Source organism: Trematomus bernacchii, unplaced genomic scaffold (assembly GCF_902827165.1).
Source record: "Trematomus bernacchii unplaced genomic scaffold, fTreBer1.1, whole genome shotgun sequence".
Taxonomy (NCBI): domain Eukaryota; kingdom Metazoa; phylum Chordata; class Actinopteri; order Perciformes; family Nototheniidae; genus Trematomus; species Trematomus bernacchii.
In genome coordinates this window covers 96,685-102,684 of record NW_022987748.1, presented here as the reverse complement: position 1 = coordinate 102,684, position 6,000 = coordinate 96,685, and positions in this window count along the sequence as shown.

Below are 6,000 nucleotides of genomic sequence, written 5' to 3'. Positions count from 1 at the left end.
TGGATTACTGTAACTCCATTTTCACGTGTCTCAGCAAGTCATCTCTCAACCGCCCACATAGGATCCAGAATGCTGCTGCAAGACTGTTAACCAGGTCAAGCAGGATGACACACATTACACCAATTTTAAAATCCTTACATTGGCTCCTAACTCGTTTTAGAATTGACTTTAAGGTTCTGGTTATTACATATAGAGCCATGCGTGGAAATGCACCTGAATATATATGTGAGCTTCTCCATCCTTACATCGCCAGTAGGTCACTTAGGTCTTCAGACCAGGGCCTACTGGCTGTCCCACGGTCTCCTCTAAAAACTAAAGGTGACCGTGCCTTTCAGGTGGTGGCTCCAACACTGTGGAACGCTCTCCCTATAGTCATCCGCTCTGCAGTCTCTATAGCAGCTTTTAAAAAACGACTGAAGACCTATCTTTTTACATTGGCTTTTATTTATATTTGAAATGTGTGTGATGTGTTCTGTTATTATGTTTGTTCCTTTCAGTGCCCTGTACGACAAAGCCAGTTCAACAGACCCTGGATATCTTTGAGTTATCTTAACTAACCCTAACAAACGAGATCTCGCTAAGCGGTCCTACGACGCTGGTTATCAACTCGCTAAATCAACCCAGGGTTTCTCTGTCCGGCTAAGAGCGCGGTCACGTGCAAAGGGCGGGGTTAGCAACATTTGACCAATCACAAACATGGACAAGCGTACTGACAGCGGAGCGTCATACTTCATGATTGAATAGTAAACTATCATGTTAGACAAATATGAAGAAGTTAAACTTTAAACATCCATGACTTAAACACTTTATCCAGGATAAAAGCAACATCGTTGCAGCTGCAAGGTGAATACAGAACAGCTGGTATGCGTACATTAACAGTTTTATGATATCACTGCCCCATAGACACGAGTGGATCTGACTTTAACCTGTTAAGCCCTGAGCCTGTTTTTCAGGTTTCAGGCTTGAAAATGACATGCCCAGAACAAATGACTATATCTTGCTAAATGTTAAACAAATTAGACCCTTCTTAACTGTCAGTGCTGCAAAGTCATACTTCCACTGTATGATTCTATCCCACATTGAATACTGTTTTACAAACTGGTCGTTTGCTTGTGCCACACACCTGAAACCCATACTGTAGAACAGCTGTACAAGAGAGCTATCAAGGTGTTTGAAAGAAAGCCAAATTCATACCACCACTGTACCATCCTAGAGAAACACCATTTCTTGAGTTTTGACAATTTTAAGTCTTTTAAAAGTATGTGCTTTTTTAATAAATGTTTACATGGACTGGCCCCCCCCCCTCCCTTAGGGGAATTCATCCACAGAAAACACACTGGACACTGCACTAGGTCAGAAACCAGAGGAGACTGAAGTCCACCATAGACGGACCACCTTTGGACAAAATGTCCTCTCCGTTAAAGGCAGCTCATTGTGGAATAGCCTCCCAACTGAGATACGGGATTGTCCCACTCTCAATAGTTTTAAAGGTCAACTCAAAGAATGTTTAAGCAACAAACATACGTGTAATCACCGCTAAATGCACTTTAACACAGGGGTATCTCCTCTTGCACTTTAGGTAGCTCTTGTATCTTCTCCTGCACTGTATATGTCGTTGCTGCTATAGTGTACTGCCATGTGGTAAATACTTGTGTTTGCTGCTCTTGCTCTTTTTGCATATCATGTATTTCTTTTTGCTATCTTTATAAATGTCATGTTCTTATATGTTGTATGTGAGGGACTGCGGATGGAAATTAGCTCAAAGCTAAAATGTGTTCATTAATATGCATTGTCCCTGTTCAAATAAACGATTAAATGAAAAAAGAATCTTCACTTCTAAAAGGGGTAAATTAAAAATCTTTTTTCTCAAATCAATGATACACCTGTGAGTTGGATGTAGAAAAGTCAGAATCAATGTAGATGTTTATATTTTAAAGTAAATTCAGATTGAACATAGTAAAAAAAAATGTATTATAGTTTCCGTCCAAAAAACTCATTATTTATAGTGAAAACCACCCTTGAATGACAAAAGACAAAAAGCTTTAGGAATCCAAACTATAACATATAATAAGTACCCTGTATCAAGATTGATGCAAAACAAGTGACATTTGACCTTTTTAGAGAGGTTTAGAAAAAAACAACACCTCTGGGGTCATTTGGGTGTATTTGCCATATCTCTGGAAACCATCGGTCGATTTTGATGATTGACACCACTTTCGAACCATTAGAGCCAATAGAATCGAGGGGAAGTTCCTAAATCCATCTAAACTTTACCCATTGGTGAATGAGTGATGCGCAGCCAGCATGCCCAAAACCGGAAGCCAAGATACAAGTAATACAAGACAGAATGATATGATGATCTCCGCGCTACGGGTGCTCCGTACATGCATGCAGTGACATCTAATATCCAAGGATTGGAGACTGTTGGATGCTGCTGTTTTGAGCATTGCAATATATTTATTGTAAGTTGCTTTGGATAAAAGCTTCAGCAAAATGAAATGTAATTTATTTTCATTATGTTATTATGTGGCTCAGTGGTATAGTGCGCTGAACTTAGTGCGCTGAACTTTGAATCAGGGGAGCACAGGTTCAAACCCCACTGCAGTCAGCATGTCGTTGTGTCCCTGGGCAAGACACTTCACCCCAAATTGCTCCTGTCGGGATTGCCCACAGTACTGAATGTATGTAAGTCCATCCATCCAACCATCTTCTCCCGCTTATCCGTGGTCGGGTCGCGGAGGTATCAGTTCCAGCAGAGAGCCCCAAACGTTCCTTTCCCCTCATCAACCAGCTCTGACTGGGGGATCCCAAGGCGCTCCCAGGCCAGCCAAGAGATATAATCCCTCCACCCGGTCCTAGGTCTACCCCTTGGTCTCTTCCCAGCTGGACGTGCCTGGAACACCTCCCTAGGGAGGCGACCAGGTGGCATCCTTACTAGGTGCCCGAACCACCTCAACTGGCTCCTTTCGACGCGAAGGGGGAGCGGTTCAACTCCGAGTCCCTCCCGGATGACTGAACTTCTCACCTTATCCCTAAGGGAGACGCCCGCCACCCTGCGGAGAAAACCCATCTCGGCCGCTTGTATCCGCGATCTCGTCCTCTCGGTCATGACCCATCCTTCATGACTATAGGTGAGGGTAGGAACGAAAATGGCCCGGTAGACAGAGAGCTTTGCCTTCTGGCTCAGCTCTCTTTTCGTCACAACGGTGCGGCAAAGCGACTGCAGTACCGCTCCCGCTGCTCCGATTCTCCGGCCCATCTCATGCTCCATTGTTCCCTCACTCGAGAACAAGACCCCGAGATACTTGAACTCCTTCACTTGGGGTAAGGACTCATTCCCTACTTGGAGTGGACAGTCCATCGGCTTCCTGCTGAGAACCATGGCCTCAGATTTGGAGGTGCTGATCCTCATCCCAGCCGCTTCACACTCGGTTGCGAACCGATCCAGTGAGTGCTGAAGGTCGCAGACCGATGAAGCAATTAGAACCACATCCTCTGCAAAAAGCAGTGGTGCAATCCTTAGTCCACCGAACTGCAGACCCCCTCCCCCACGACTACGCCTCGAAATCCTATCCATGTATATTACAAACAGGATTGGTGACAAAGCGCAGCCCTGGCGGAGGCCAACCCTCACCGGAAATGGGTCCGACTTACTGCAGAGGACCCGGACACAGCTCTCACTTTGGGAGTACAGAGATTGGATGGCCCTGAGTAGAGACCCCCTCACCCCATACTCCTGCAGCACCTCCCACATTAACTCCCTGGGAACCCGGTCATACGCCTTCTCCAAATCTACAAAACACATGTAGACTGGATAAGCGTACTCCCAGGCCCCCTCCAGGATCCTTGTGAGAGTAAAAAGCTGATCCGTCGTTCCACGTCCAGGACGGAATCTGCATTGTTCCTCCTCAATCTGAGGTTCGACAATCGGCCTGACCCTCCTTTCGAGTACCTTAGAGTAAACTTTCCCGAGGAGGCTGAGTAGTGTGATGCCTCTGTAATTGGCACACACCCTCTGATCCCCCTTTACTTGTATGTAAGTCGCTTTGGATAAAAGTGTCTAAGAAGTGACATGTAATGTAATGTATGTTTCGCAGATAAACCTATTAACCCCGCCCCCTTAAAAAAAAAAACGGCTCTTTTGAACGGCTCTCGCAAAGGAACGGAGCCATAGGATCCGGCTCCCTTCAAAGAGCCATAATTCCCATCACTAATAGAAAAAATCATGACAACATTAATGACAGCCAGTTGTCTCACTGAAGATATAATACTGGCATAAAGCATTAGTTTTGTATTAGAATCATTTACTTTGATTCTTATAATTTTGTACGTTTATTTAAGTAACATTTTCAGTAAAATACTTTTAATTGCTACGTAGTATTTCTACAGTTTAGTATTAAGACGTTTACTTAAGCAACAATCTGAGTATATCTTCCACCTGGACATGGACTGATGAGACAAAGATGAACCTTTACCAAAGTGATGGAAAGGCTAACGTGTGGAGAAAGAAAGGATCTGCTCATGATCCCAAACACACATCTCATCTGTGAAACATGGTGGAGGTGATGTCATGGCTTGGGCTTGCATGGCTTCTTCTGGACGGGCTCATTGATCTTCATTGATGATGTAACACATGATGGCAGCAGCATAATGAACTCAGAAGTCTAGAGAAACATTTTCTCTGCCAATTTAAAGAGAGCAAACTGATCGGGAGATCCTTCATCAACGACCCAAAGTATTATTCACTTTTCACACTTTTTAAAATTGTTTTCAGTGTACAGCAAAAATAAAGCAATTGGCCACGCTGTTCCAATAGTTTTGGAGGGGACTGTACATGCAGCAAACTCAACAAATATGCAAAAAAGTGAGTAATGGGGAGGGCCTCAGCGGGTTTTCTGCCTTTTGCCTGCTCTTGATGTGGAGATGGAGGAACCACGGTGTGGGGGGGAGATGGAGAGAAAGGTAGAGATACATGAAGACAGAGAGAGGGAGACGAGAAAATGACAAACATGTGGATCTCCAGGAGGCGACACTCTTCCTCTTCTTGGATAAATGTGGGCTTGAAAACAGACTGCTCTCCCTTCGACAAACACACACACACACACACACACACACACACACACACACACACACACACACACACACACACACACACACACACACACACACACACACACACACACACACACACACACACACACACACACACACACACAGAGATAGTCATCGACAGCTGATCAATTAAGCTGACATATATTTTGATGGTAAGTGCAAATACCCCAAAATGTGTGGTTAGAAATTAAATAATTGGACACAAGGTGACTGGGGATTAGGCTGCAGAACATAACATAAGGCTGGGAATACAGAACAAATCAATTCACAATCCTTTGTTTTTTTGTCAGACACTGGATGTCCTTGTGTGTAGACTGATAATTCTGCTCCACAATCAATATCCCATATTACCATGATGGTGATGAGGAGGTAAGCAGCAGAGCATGTGTAGTCGATGAGGAGCAGCTGCTGGGATCAATAAGGAGGGTCGCTCAGAGGATCCTGCTCCGACACACACAACCTTTTGGCCATGATACACACTGCTGTGTGTAACCATGGTCTTAGTCTGGATACCAGAAGAAAAAAAAAGAGCTCATCATAATAAAGTAATAACAGAGCGAGCATTGATTAAGTAATAATATAACACTAAACAAGACATGTCAATACAACTCAAGCTGTTTCCTCATGAGGACACAACTCCATGATGTGGCCAATAGGCAGCCAGATTCATGATTGATGATGGAGTTCACTAATCAAATGTCAAGTACTTCCTGTCTCTGGCTCTAGAACCAAAAACATTGTGAGCAACGGCAGATGACAGAGGACACAGTACACTCTCTAGAATTAATATTTTGAAATAACTATAAAGCTTTTTACTCTTTTAGCCAAAGCTAATGTTTTACTGGGCTTAATTTAGAACCTTTACCAATCATTGCTGCTGGTAAACTC